The following is a 14703-nucleotide window of genomic DNA, read 5'->3' as shown; positions in this document are numbered from 1 at the left end:
AGGCTCCTAGCTCCACCCAACGTGGCAATGGACAGCCAGTACCTGGGGAAATGTTTCTGAAATCCCCCTATTCAGTTGTCTGTATGGGGTTCTTTTGTATTCTCCAAATCTACCAGGTCATACAGTTCTTGGCTGCCCAGAAAAATGTCCTCTGGTTGGACCCTCAGCTATAAGCGGGGTCAAGGGAGTTTGTTGTGGAGTCTTGGGTGCTTTCTGGAAAACTGCTTACCACATTGTTCTTGGGTGCAGTAGTGGCATTGTTTGCAAAAATGCCAGCAGTGACACAGTTAGGAATACGACCAAATTCGCTGTGGAGTTACTCCTGTTCCAAGGAGGATGACTTACTGTGGCCTAAAATGCCAAATAGTTGGCTTTAAAAACGATTGTTTGGGGATGTAAGGCACAGGAAAGAGAACAAATTGCAGTTACTCCAGTATAACATCCCCTGTCTTGTTTTTCTTATGCACCTTCAGATGTTAGCAGCCTCTGCCACTCTGGGAATACTTCAGCTGGATATTTCAACTCCCTGTAGACTGTAGCCCTTACTTCAGATCTGGTTACAATGATGGTAGTAGACTCATGGTTTGATGCGCCAGCTCTAGTCAGGAGTAACTGCACTGACATCAGTTAGGTTACACTAGTATAACCCTAATCAAGCCCTCAACAGATGAGTATTCTGGAGAACAGGTTTTGTTCAACACTACAGCCTCTTGGATTTTACCCCATGGTTGCTATGAAAGTTGTTAGTTAATGTGAATTAATCTATACAAAGGCTTTAAAGTGAAGCTCCATACAAATGCTAAGTGTTGTTAATGGATAAAAGGCAGGGTAGAATTTGGGTTCCTGGCTGTCCTTTATATGTTGGTAAATGTGGCAGATGCCGTTCTTCTCATGGCTAGATTTTTACTGCCAACAGCTAGAAACGTTACTTTTTATGACCTCTGGGTCACAGGTTTTTTGCACCAGAATTCATTCCAAGTCACTAAATCCTGGTTATTCTAAGAAGAATCACAGTGGGGCGAATTGGTTGGCAATGATCCATGTGGACAATGGGACATGCATAAAGACAGAGGCAGAAGCCACTACCCACTCGACCCAACAAGCTTTTCTTGTGGAAGCTGTTCTACCCTCAAGGCTGCAGAATTGTCCAATTATACAAGAAGTCAGAATTTAGCCCTGGATTCCCTTGAACCATTTTGACGTAAATAAACGTTCCCATCCTGTATATACCTGTCATTATGACTTTATGAAGTACACATAGTGGGTGCTATGTATGCAATAACCAAAAGCCTGGTTTCTCAGGTAAAAATCTGAAGTATGAGCCTTTGCTTTAGAGAAGTAACAATTTTAAAAAGAAAGCAAATTGCAATTCTGTCCTGCAAAATGTTATCTTAGGACTGAAAATCCACAACAGGATAAAAGAAATCTCTATGGCTATGTGCACCAGATGGGTTCAAATTGTACTTGCAATTTATTATGCAAGTTCCAGCTAGCATGATTTCAATCATGGGGTCTGATCTGATTCCCAAGATAGTCAATGGAAGTTTTGTCTTTGACTTCAATAGGTGCAGAATCAGGCCTGAAGTATGACAGTGTCTTATTTTTCCAAAGCCAACTTTGATGGCGTATGTTTTAGTAGTTTAGCCATGTGGACTCCATGCTATGGGACTCCTTGAAAATTTACTCTGAGTCTTTATAGCTCAATTTTTTGTACACCCAAGACCTTTTATTCAAAACAATAGTACCTGGGTCATAATATACTCTGTTACACTGGTGTAAATCCAGAATAATTCCACTGAACTAATTTCTGAATTCCACTGAAATTGGACACTGTCCTTTTAGCTATAAGATTCTTTAGTTTACAGCTAGGGATTAACAATCGGTATGCACTTAGCTCATGGATGAATTACAAAAACCACATGCTGGACATTAATGCTCACTCCCTTACTCTTGATTTAATGTTTACTTAATTGTGTGCCTTATTTGTGTGTGAATTCTTAGTAAAACATCTTGTAAATGTACCAAGAGTCAGTGTAAGAATGAATATTGTATAACATGATGTCAAAAAATCCCTTGCTCAAAAGTAGAGACTGACCTGGAATAGTAAGAGTGCAGTGGTCGCCATCAGAAAGTCAATATTTACCAAGAGACACCCCATGGTGATACCTGAGTTACTGTAAAATATGTCTGTGCTTAAAACAGGCAACAGCTAATGGTGGTATCTTAGATACCATAGTATGGTACCTGAGTAAACAGGCACTTTTTAATAGCAACCACTGTAGTAACTAAAGAAAAAAACATAGAAAAAGTCTCTATTCAGAATATGACCTTGCATAAATATTACACCCAAAAAACTATATTAAAAATGTTAAAGATGCAAAGTCAAGCTCTTAAAATTAGGAAATGCCAGCATTAACGCTGTCTGTTCAACATTAATTTAATTCCTTTATGTGTATATATTATGAAACAGTTACATGATCACATACTACTTTTGTCACATACTACCCCTGCCTCATTCAGTGCCCAGGGAGGGACGGTGCTCACGGAATGGACTATTTATTTTTATCCTCATCATTTAGTGCGTGGCCCCATTAAATATAGTGAGGGACCAACAAGCTACACTGATGTGATTTATTTGCCTAAAAGTTTTCTTAGGACATTATTGTGCCATCTAGTAGGTGTTGTGCAGGGTGATGTACAAGTAAATACTGCATTTTTCCAAGGCTTTTTGCTAACAAATGTAATAGGTTGGTTTTAATTGTGTTATAGCGGCTTTCAGAGTTTCCTGGTTCGTGATTCCCCTCCCACTTAGCAATAAAGAAGGGCAGGGTGTTCATGACCTCCTGATAATTGTTTGCAACTCTCCCCACAGCATTGAGGGTTGTGACCCCTGGTTGAGAACCCACAAGTCTTTGTTAAGAAACCCTTAGTTATAAATAAGATCCAGCAGCCTGTAGTACTTGTCCCTGATTTACACCTTACTTTGTACAGTTTTTGGCCAGCATTGTAGAATACAGGGTACTTCAGATTTTACTGAAGTGGAGGTGGCATGTGGGGCTGCCTGTCTTTTGCCAGGGAGAGGAAGTTGGCTGAGGGGGTTTCCTGCAACTGGGGGTGCCTGTTTCCGATCCTGCCTTCACTCACGTATCCGGGCAGAGGTTCCTTTCAGCAGCATCCGCTGGTTCCCTTGACCGGGGTTCTCTGCTCAGTGTCCCCTTCAAGTTCCCTTTGTTTGACCCTTTGACCTTCACTCCTGTCCCTATTACATTTTTGGTTGTCCCCCGTAATTATCTGAGTTCCTGGACCTTGTGGATCCTCCTCACAGGCTGCAGGAGGGGTGCCTGCCCACTTCCTGGGACCCACTATGAGGACCCTCTTGCAGCTGTCCAGCTTGACTTTGTTACACTAGATGTCTTACAGGTTGTCTCTCGCTATGTATGTTTCAATAGTTGTGGCTCGGTTCATTGGCTTAATGAAATTGCCAGCTCCTCACCACTCTTCACGTCCTTCCGTTTAACCTTTGCAAGGCTGCCTTTTCCCGCTGGCCTCCTCTGCTGCACCCTCAACACCTGCATTTCCCAATGCAGAACAGCTTGTTGTGGGCAGGCAAATGCCCACTGTCCCCTCCTGACGTGAGGGATTCATGCCCTTGACAAGCTCACACCTGTCAGCCCTGCTGACTCAGCTAAGGAAGCTCTCCGAAACGGGACCTTTAGCATCTATAGGGGGCCCTGCTTAGCCTAGGGCAAGTTTCGCCCTTTTTGATTAGCTGTAATGGCCACTGAAGTGTCTCTCCCTTGGCTGAAGCAGCTTCTGGGAATAAGCCTCAGTCTCTCCCCGCTCTTCCCTCCCCCATCTCCTCCTTTTCCCTCCATCTTTTATGGCTGTTGCCATGGCGCCTAGAGAGAGCTCAGCGCTGCAGCTGGGGAGGGAGGAGGGAGCAGCAGTGCCTTCTGCAAGTCCAGGCTCTCGCTCACTGAGCTCATCACCCTCCTCCTCCTCCTAGGAGGGAGCTGGCTGGCTGCTGCTGCTGCTGCTCTGGGTGGGCGGGTGGTTTACATCCTCAGCATCACCAAGCAGAGGGCCGGCGGAGGGCAGGGGGGGGGGGAAATCCCAGCAGCTGCTGATGTTGGGCTTTGAAGCAGCCTCAGTAACAGGGAAAATGGATTCAGCTTGCACATCCCTTGCCTTTCAGCATCTTCTCCTGGTTTCGACATGGTGAGCAGCAGAGCCAGCACTGCCTTTATTGCTGTTATTAATGATTGTGGCGGAGGGTCATTATTCTCACGCTGATGATGTATTTTCTGATCCGGTTGCTCTGAGTATCTTTAATATGTCTGTGAAACAATGACTTCCATCTGAGCTATTAGAGAGAGCATGGGGGCTGGAGAGAGGGAGAAGTGGGAGGGATGGAGTGAGAGAGCTGGAGATATAGAAAGATGGAGAGAGGAGCAGGTGGGCTGATTAGGAGCAGTCTTAGTAAAACAATATTCCAGGAATTCATCGTAGCTAACCTCATGCTCTGAACACCCCTCAAATCCCTTTTTTTATTTGTCATCTTCTTTCCTTTGCTGTTACAAAATGGGATGCACTGAAGATGGTTGTTAATCAAAAAAAAGGAATGTATTTTTTCAAAGGGCTTAGGCTGAGCCTCAGTAACTCCCAGATACTGGGGTTGGGCCTTAGTGAAATAGCATTTGGGGTAGTAAGTGCAGCTAAGCCAAGAGCAGTGTAGAAGAAGCCACTCTGATTAATTTTGTTTGCAGCACAGATTTACCTATTTTGTTTTGCTGTGGCTTTGTGTGAGCTTTCATTTTTAGACTGTCTTTTTAAAAATGTTTCTATATAGATCTTGTTGTTATGGAAGAGGGGTGTGTATATGTGTATAAATTTTCTCAAACATTGAGCTGCATGTCTTTGTATGTACAGTACATGTGCTGTTGTCACTGCCAGTAACGGAAGAAACATTCCAGTTGGGGTGGTGTAAGATTTATTCTTCAGTTACTGAATTATTGTCCCTTGGTTTCATTATGGCACTTAGGATAGACCTATATCATGCATTTGGTCTGTTTTATGGCACTAAATACTAATTTGTTTCCATTAATATAAATGGATATAAGATACTGAACATATACCTTATGGCCTGGGGATGGATGCATAGATAGCTCTAGGTATAGATATTAAAAGTTTAAATTAAGATCTTGGGAGAAAAAATGTCAAACCATATTTTTAAACCTATGGATTTGCACTCAGAAATGCCCCATGCACCATTGTACCAGGAAAGGTCAGATTCTCCTTTCTAAATGCCCTGCATTCATTGTGCTAAATTCTGCCTTGATGTACACTCCATGAACAGCTTGAACTCTGGGAAGCGTGTTAGTGTCACGTAGGGTCCATTTTGTCCAATAATACTGGATTTGATCCTTCAATCCTGGCTCAGGCAAAATTCCCATTGTTCAGGCCTGCTGTTGTGTGTTCATTCCACCAGTGTACAAACGCCAGGCCAAAATCAGCTGTGCTCTAAATGTTAACATGATTTACATGCCTGCCCAAATTCTGATTTCTCTTATGCTGGTGTAAATTCATGGTAATTCTATTGACTTCAGTAGGTTTACACCTGGTGTGGGTGAACTCATATGTATATAGTAACGTAGCTTGCAGTGATTTGGCATTGGGACTAAAAAATGAGTGTCACATAAATGGATCTGGCGACTAAATTCAGCCCTGGCACAAGCAGGTGCAATTAAGTCAATGGATGTTGCACCCACTGAGCCAGAATCAATCCTATCTTTAAAGGGGGTGAGTCTGCACCTCTGGGAGATTCACCCTCAGGGGAGAGCAGGAGGCGTTTCCAATGGGAATGGGCAACTTCATCTTTGCTGGGAAATTAGTGGGAATCCCCCCAGCAGAGGTGGCTGAGCGGAGTTGCTGACTTGATGCATCTGACCATACCCTTTCCCAGGACAGCCTTGTTGACTTTTGGAACTCCACCACCTATAAGTGGATCCTCTGGAGCTCTCCATCACTGCAACCTCCCTCCTGTTGGACTTGCTGGCTTGGCTATTCTGCGAGGGTCTACACTGGTTGAGGCTGGCACTAGCCTTGGAGTTGAATTTGTCCACTTGTTTCTGCAGTGCCCAACACAACCCTGACTAGGATCTCTAGCTGCTATTACAATACAAACAATAGGTAACTGCCTTTGGCTGAATTTGCCCCAGCATCTTTCAGTGGCCTCTGGTCATACTGTCCTTCTGTTTCCAGTGGTTATTTCTAGCTCAGTAAGCTTTTAAACACAGGTCTTCTGTTATCCTACTCTCTTTTGTTTTAGCCTCTACTTAATGGGAAGATAACACTGGTGCAGCACTAGAATGTGGTTGTACAGAACAAACAACAGGCTATTATCATTTACAAATGCATGGTGGAACCATCTTGACCTTTTATTATTATCAAAACTTTAATGCAGCTGGAAAGGGGATGCATAATTTCTCCATTGTTATTACAAAGGATAACTGACTTCATAGTATTCAAGTCAAAGAAACACTGTGTAACTCTACTGACAGTATGATGCCAGAGTCATTTTCAGGTTTTGGTTTCTATTACCCATCCTTTTCCTTTTATTCCTTTTATCCAGTTAATATCACAGTTTACAAATGCATAAAAGCACTCCTCTTACCATAAAAAGATAATAGGCTAGATTCTGATCCCACTAACGCGGGTTTAAATCCGGTATAACTCTAATGAAGTCAATGGATCTAACTCTGGTTTCACTCCCAGTATAATGGAGTCACTCCTAATTTACATCAGTGTAAATGAGAGCAGAATCAAGCCTATTAGCGGACCAATGTGGTCCAGTGGTTTAAGCCTAGAAATTAGTAAAAAAGGAAGTTCTAATCCCTGAACTGACACCAGCTCCATCTGTGGCTTTGGTTATCTCATGAACTCTGCTGCCTGTGAAATGGGCAGATAACAATGACAAATTTACTGGGAGAACTGCTGTGAGAACTAATCAGCTAGTGGGTACAGAGCGTTTGAACACAGAAAGCACAGAAAAGTGCTAACTGTTACAGAGCTTGTGTATTCACCATTTGTTTTACACACTGACATGGGGGTTGGTAAAACAATCTTAATTTATTTTGATTTGCATCTAGTTTGATTTGCTTAAAGATAATCTCCCTAGCTGGGGCTAGTACGTGGAAAATTATTCTTCCTGTGACACACTGAGTGTGGAGTGATGTGTCCAGAGCATGCTCTTAAGGGTAACCAATAAACATGTAATTTCAGAGGATGATTCATAAACCGACTCTGCTTAGTTCACCCGGGGGAATGCTGCAGTCTAGCAGGTGAACCAGGTGAAATGGCATGTGCAGTTTGAACAATGCTGCCTGTCAAGGTTCCTTCCCCACTCTGAACTCTAGGGTACAGATGTGGAGACCCGCATGAAAGACCCCCTAAGCTTATTCTTACCAGCTTAGGTTGAAATCTTCTCCAAGGTACAAACTTTGCCTTGTCCTTGAACCGTATGCTGCCACTACCAAGCGTTTTAAACAAAGAACAGAGAAAGAGACCACTTAGAGACGTCTTCCCCCAAAATATTCCCCCAAGCCCTATACCCCCTTTTCTGGGAAAGGCTTGATAAGAATCCTCACCAATTTGTACAGGTGAACACAGACCCCAAACCCTTGGATCTTAAGAACAATGAAAAAGCAATCAGGTTCCTAAAAGAAGAATTTTAATGAAAGAAAAGGTAAAAGAATCACCTCTGTAAAATCAGGATGGTAAATACCTTACAGGGTAATCAGATTAAAAACATAGAGAATCCCCTCTAGGCAAAACCTTAAATTACAAGAAGACACAGCTTATTTTACCAGCCATTAAACAAAAGAAAATCTAATGCATGTTCTAGCTAGATTACTTACTAACTTTACAGGAGTTGTAAGGCTGCATTCCTGATCTGTTCCCGGCAAAAGCAACACACAGACAGACAGAATCCTTTGTTCCGCCCCCCACCCCTCTGCTCCAGATTTGAAAGTATCTTGTCCCTTCACTGGTCATTTTGGGTCAGGTGCCAGAGAGGTTACCTTAGCTTCTTAACCCTTTACAGGTGAAAGGGTTTTGCCTCTGGCCAGGAGGGATTTTATACCACTGTATACAGAAAGGTGGTTACCCTTCCCTTTATATTTATGACACTGCCAAACCTGCATCTGCAGAGGGCATGCAGACGATGGGGACCCCAGGAACAGGATGAAATGCTAATGCTATGTTTACTGCATACTTTCCAGTGTCACGTCGTGTGGAGTACTAGCAGCTTTAAGCTGACAGAGAGCTCTGTGGGGATAACTTGAGAATCAGGATATCTCCATCTTTACAGTCACCCTGGGTGAGAAATAACACCAACTGCCCATCTCTAGCTACTGCTTCCCATAATCCCTCCCCAAACACAGCAGTTCTTGACACGTTTCTTGTTCTCCCCCAAGGGTTCTTGGACTTGACCCTTACAACCCCATCGCCCAACTGGCAGGGGGAGGAGGGAAGGACACAGTGAATCATGGCCTTGCACATGGGACTTCAGTCAAATAGCTTTGCAGGCAAGACCAGATTTGCTCTTGATTCTGAAATGATTAATACAGTTGTCAAAGGAAAGAAATAATCTGAACCCACAACCATTGTCTTGTATAAATATTGAGACAAATCTCGGCCTCTCTTCATTAGCTTTCAAGGCTCCAATTGCAACACAAATCTCATGTTTCTGCTGCAATGAGGCCCAGGCAGAGATACCATGTATGGGAATTCTGCCAGTCCCTGCTGTGAGAGAGGAATGTGGGCAGGCCAGGGATATGGAGAAAGTACAGCCTGGGAACAGGGAAGACCCAAATTCACATCTTGGTGGGTTGCATCCTCCTCTTCTTCCATACGTGTTAGTAGCAGCCACATCCCAGGTTCTACTGGTCCTTTGTTGTGTGTTAAGGGGAAACACTCATCACGCCAGTAGATGCCTTGAAAAAAGCCCTTTTACTCAGGCTTTGCTCCTGTGAACAGAATATGGCCCCTTTGTGACATCACAATCATTTCAATGTGTTTTATCTTAAAGTGGGTTGAGATTGGATCCTAGCATGTTGAGGATATTATAATACAAGACACCAGTGAAAAGTCTGATCCTTCAGCACTTACTCTGGCAAAGCCCCATATAAATGCTGGCCACCTCAGAGACACAGGAAGGGGATTGTGATGTGCGCCTTCTCAGAACTCCCTAGCAATGGATGCCCTGGTGCTCCCAGAGACAGAGTCTTTTTCATGCTGTGAACAAATTCCTGCAGTTCCCATTGGGTCAGTGCATCTTTTGCATTTCCTCAGCTATTTGGCTTAAGTCTATGTAACCCACTGGTGAGCATGTGTTAAAAGTCTGCCACTGTGCTTGATCCACAGAGGACATGAGTCTATTACAGTCACAGTTAATGAGACTTTGCTCTTTGGTTCAAGCTGTAGCAGCTCCTGCTTGTTAGAACTGGGGACATCCAGCGCTATCTCATAGACTCAGAACTTTAAGACCAGAAGGGAACATTTTGCTCATTTAGTCTGACCTCCTGCACATCGCAGGCCACAGACCTTCACCCACCCCTCCTGTAATAGACCCATAACCTCTGGATGACTTTCTGAAGTCCTCAAATCATGTTTTAAATACTTCAAGTTAAAGAGAATCCACCATTTACTCTGTTTTAAACCAGAAAGTGACCTATGCTGCAGAGGAAGATGAAAAACCACCAGGGTCTCTACCAATCTGACCTGGGGAAAAATTCCTTCCCATCCCAAATATGGTGATCATTTGAACCCTGAGCATTTGGGAAAGACGTACCAGCCAGACACCTGGGAAAGAATTCTCTGTAACTCGGTGCCCTCCTCATCTAGTGTATCATCTCTGGCTGTTGGCGATACTTGCTACTAGCAGTTGCAAATGGGTCACATGCCATTGTAGGCAATCTCATCATACTATCCCCTCCATAAACCTTATCAAATTCAGTCTTGAAAGAAGTTAGGTTTTTTGTCCGCACTGCTCCCCTTGGAAGGCTGTTCCCAAACTTCACTCCTCCGATGGTTAGAAACCTTCATCTAATTTCAAGCCTAAACTGCTGATTATCAGTTTATATCCATTTGTTCTTGTGTCAGCACTGGCGTTTAACTTGTATAAACTCCTCTCCCTCCCTGGGAGGTGTCCCTCTGATGTATTGATAGAGACAATCATATCTCCCCTTAGCCTTTGTTTGGTTAGGCTAAGCAAGCCAAGCTTCTTGAGATTCCTCCTTTTAAGGTACATTTTCCATTCCTCCAGTCATCCCAGAAGCCCTTCTCTGCACCTCTTCCAGTTTGAATTCATCTTTCTTAACCATGGGAGACCAGAATTGCACACAATATTCCAGATGAGGTCTCACCAGTACCTACTGGTAGTACCTCGCCTTGGTATGTTGGTGGCTGTCCCGCTCACATGCCACAATAACCCATATGTTATTTACAAAGAGTTTTAGCACATAATTTTATCTATGGCTGAACTAAATGTTATGCCCCCTCCTCTCACATGGTTTTGACTTGCTGGTGTTCAGCTGTGAACAGCCAGCAAGATGAGAGAGCAGGAGTCATCGCAGAAAAACTAAACATTTTAAGTAAGTCTCCATCTTGTAGAATCTAATCTAAATTGGCATCATAAAATATTTGCATCCAAATGAAAAGCAAATGGCCATATTACAGCTTCCTTGCAGAGCTTCCATCCTACTTTTAGTTATAATTTTCTATATTAGCATTCGTTTTATTGATTGACTTCATTTTTATTTTCTACCTGTCACAACACACAATTGGAAGGCTCATAGGACCAAAAGAAATTAACATAAAAGATGTGATACTTGTTATTTCAATGACACACGTGGTACACATCTCCTTCATAAGTGTTCAGTACAGTAAGAGTTCTTTTGTACAATAAAGAACAAAACTGAAGAGATGAAAGCTAAGTAGCTTGAGAATGCTAACAATAATTTCTCCTCTCCACAGAAGAAGCCATCTATTTGATCATCTCTTGGCTTCATTGTTCACATGTATGCCTTCTGTTGACTTTGTGTAATCCAGAAGTGCACAATGCAAGCTGACTTGTCAATGTTACTTTGATTTCTGCTCACTTTCACATTCTGATTCATGGACATACTTTTGCCATATTTGGGTTTCAAGACAAGCAGGAGAATGCTTAAATCGACAAGGTAATTGTTTTCATTGAACTTAAAACAGAATTCCTTACATCAAGGTATTGGGCCACATCCCAAGATGGTGAAATCACTCTGTTAATTTATACCAGCTGTAGATCTGGCCCCGTGTTGGTTTTTAACATGTTTATCTTTCCATGGCGGGGTCCCTTTAGTCAACATTTAAACCTGAGCAAAGTGGTGATGGAATGCTCAATACTGTCAGAATTGTCCAAAAATCTTTCAGACCCCCCCAAAATATGAAATTGGCTTAAAAATCATGATATTAACAGAAAAATTCATTTGGGATTCTTTCAGTTTCCTGAGGACGCTCTCTCAGGTCACATTTTCTGGCTTTTCTCCATATCCACTAGGGTTAGAAACATTTAGTATATTTTTTAATGAAAGCTGAGATTCTCACATAATCACTTGCCTCTAGGAGCTGGGTCTTTCAGAAAAACACCAAATATCGCAAGCCTTATGATAAAATCACAGGAGTTGGCAAAACTGAATGCTACCAAACCAGAACTGTGGTATTTTTACACCTATGCAAAGCAAGATTAAATGATGACACAAGGGATAGTGCAGAATTAAGCACACAATTTGGGACCTTGATCTAGCTAACAGCTGGGATAGTTGACTAGTAAAAAAGATGAAAAGTTCAAATCTCTTCATGAATAAATGCGTTGATCACAGTTCACCACAATTTGCGGAATCATATTTGTTTAATCTATGAGTGTTTAGCTGGTTGATGAAGAATTGAGAGAATGTCATAAATCCTCAAATTTTACAAATTTTTTTAATAATTTTTCATTCATCTAAAAAATCATAATAGAAAATCATTGTAATCCAATCTGGGAGCATAAATAAAGCCATGTCATTTAGGTAACCAATCACAAAAGAAAAGAATAAACCAGTAACAGGAACGTGGAAAAAAGGAACAAATTAATGAATGATCCAGAAGATGAAAATTATTCCTATAAACTATTTGTCAAATATTTAGAAACAATGAATACATCTCAAAATTGGGTAATCCAAAAGGGGTGAATTTTGTTACAAATATAACTTTAAATGGAATAATAATTCATCCACCTTTACTGGAGATCATCTGTTGGAAAGGACAGACATTGCATTATGCTAGTTCTTTTCTAAATTTATAATTTACAAAATTGTTTTGAGTTCATTTTATAGAAAATAAAATTGCTGACCAAGAGCAATTAAATATTTTGAATTAAAATTATTTAGAATAACTAAGGGTAAAATGCACATTGCTTTCCATTTTCAGTCTGCCTAACTTGGTAGCCTTCATTTTCCCAAATGAGCTAATATGCTCTAATTTCTGTTTAGTATCATGCTTCATTTCTCAATCTTCATTTTGAACACTACTGAAATTATGTTTACTATGATTTCCTTGAATATCTAGGGTAAAGGCTTATGCCTTATGTTACATGGACTAGGGTCAAGAAAGATGTCTTATTGTCACCCTGGAAAGTGAAACTCTAAAGCGGAAAAACATCCGTGGACAGTTGCATGAGAATCTCAGCTTTGTTTAGAGAGAAATCATAATGAGTGAACAAAATAAAGTGAAAAGTTAAACTTACCTTGAATTGTAAAAGCTTCAAGTTCTTTTGATTGAATGACTGTACCTGTGACATTTTTGTTTGAAAGTTTTTACCACACTTTGTGCTTTCATCTCTTCCTCAGCTACCCTTTGCAGCTGCATGGTCTGACTCTAAAATAGCTGCGGTTGCTAACTTACTGACATAATGGAGGCTGGCTTCCTTTCTGATTTGCCTCAGTTTTACTCTAGTGTAACTCAGAGGTGAAAGTAAGCCGGTACAGTCCAGCACGGCGTACCAGCAAGAGCCAGTACGCTGTGCCGGACCAGACCGGCTTCTCCAGGCTGGCATTTTAAAGGGCCCGGGGCTCCCCGCAGCAGCTGGAGCCCTGGGCCCTTTAAAGTGCCATCCGAGCCCCGCTGCCGGAGCCCCTGGGGTACTGGCAGCAGGGCTCTGGTGGTGATTTAAAGGGCCCAGAGTTCCACTGTGGTAGCGGCGGCTGGAGCCTGGGGCCCTTAAAATCATCCCTGAGTCCCGGGGCTCCCAGCCGCCTCTGCAGCTGGTAGCTCTGGGGGTGATTTAAAGGCCCCAGGGCTCCCAGCCGCAGCCGGAGCCCTGGGGCCTTTAAATCTTGATTTAAAGGGCCCAGGTATTTAAAGGCCCCGCCTCTTCTGGTTGAGGCCATGCCTCTTCCGGTTGAGGCCACGCCCCCCCCGCTCAGGACTTCAAAATCCTTTAAATTACTTTCACCTCTGGTGTAACTCCGTCCATATGCCTGGTTTACACTGGGTTGAGAGCAGAGTCAGGCCTAAAGATTCAGATAAAAATATGCTGAATCAAACTCCACAAATGGTGGACAAGCTTTTCTGGTAGTATTAAGGTGAGGTAAAAACTACTCATGTGAGCAAAGGTTGCAGAATTGGGCCTCACATGTGAGAAAGAAGGGGTAAAGCCACTATGGTGCTGAGTAATAAGAATGCATAAATAAAATTACAAGACAGTAAAATAAATAATTTAACTTCAGGCTACGATTGAATGCTTTGTGCACAGAACATATTGGATCCATGTTCCGAACTAATACTGTTGGTATTAATTAGCACTAAGCAATAATATTGGGATACAAGACTCCTTGGTTCCATCTGTACTTTGCCACTGATTTGCTAAAATTCACTGAACCACTTTTCTTTAAAATGGATATAATATTACTTCCCAGATTCTTCTCTGTAAGTCTTAACTATTATTTCTAAAATCCTTAGAGGTCCTAGGATCACAGGTGTTAGGTAGAAATTATTATTATAATAATATCTTTATTTTATTATTGTTATGCATGTATTTGTTTTAGAGTGATGAGGGCTATATAAGAACCTAGACTGATAGCAGGCAATTAGCTTCCTATTATTTCTCTGATCCAGGAACATATTTTTTGTTCCTAGGTTACCATACTTTTGTGTCATTCATAGACAAGTCACTCATTTTATATTTGAACTGCTGTTGTATTGATGTTTTCTGCCTCTGGCATTGATCAGAGACAAACTGAATTGTTATTTTTGCATGATCCGCCAGGAAAATCTGCCATATTTTTCATGATTCCTTTTTTAGTAGGAGAAAATATATAATTCCACTAAATAACAAAAGCCTCAGTGTCAGATTATTTTTATTAGTCTGGAACTAATTTTACACATATATAGGAACAGCTAAATTTGCAGACAGTGTTCAGCAATTTATAGCTAAAAGAGTGATTGCATTAATTAATTAAGCTGTAAAACTTTAACTGTACAATTTCATTTAAAAGAATAGCTAATAAGCACTTCACTGGTGCAATTGAATAGTAAGTAGACACCCGTCCAGTTTCACTGGCTAGCTTTACTGACCCAGTGACATTCATGCCATATTCACAGGCTTCTCTGTGAGCAGTTCCCTTTTGA

The sequence above is a fragment of the Eretmochelys imbricata genome, chromosome 8 (assembly GCF_965152235.1).
Source record: "Eretmochelys imbricata isolate rEreImb1 chromosome 8, rEreImb1.hap1, whole genome shotgun sequence".
In the NCBI taxonomy this organism is placed as follows: domain Eukaryota; kingdom Metazoa; phylum Chordata; order Testudines; family Cheloniidae; genus Eretmochelys; species Eretmochelys imbricata.
Note: the sequence above shows the minus strand (reverse complement) of the source record.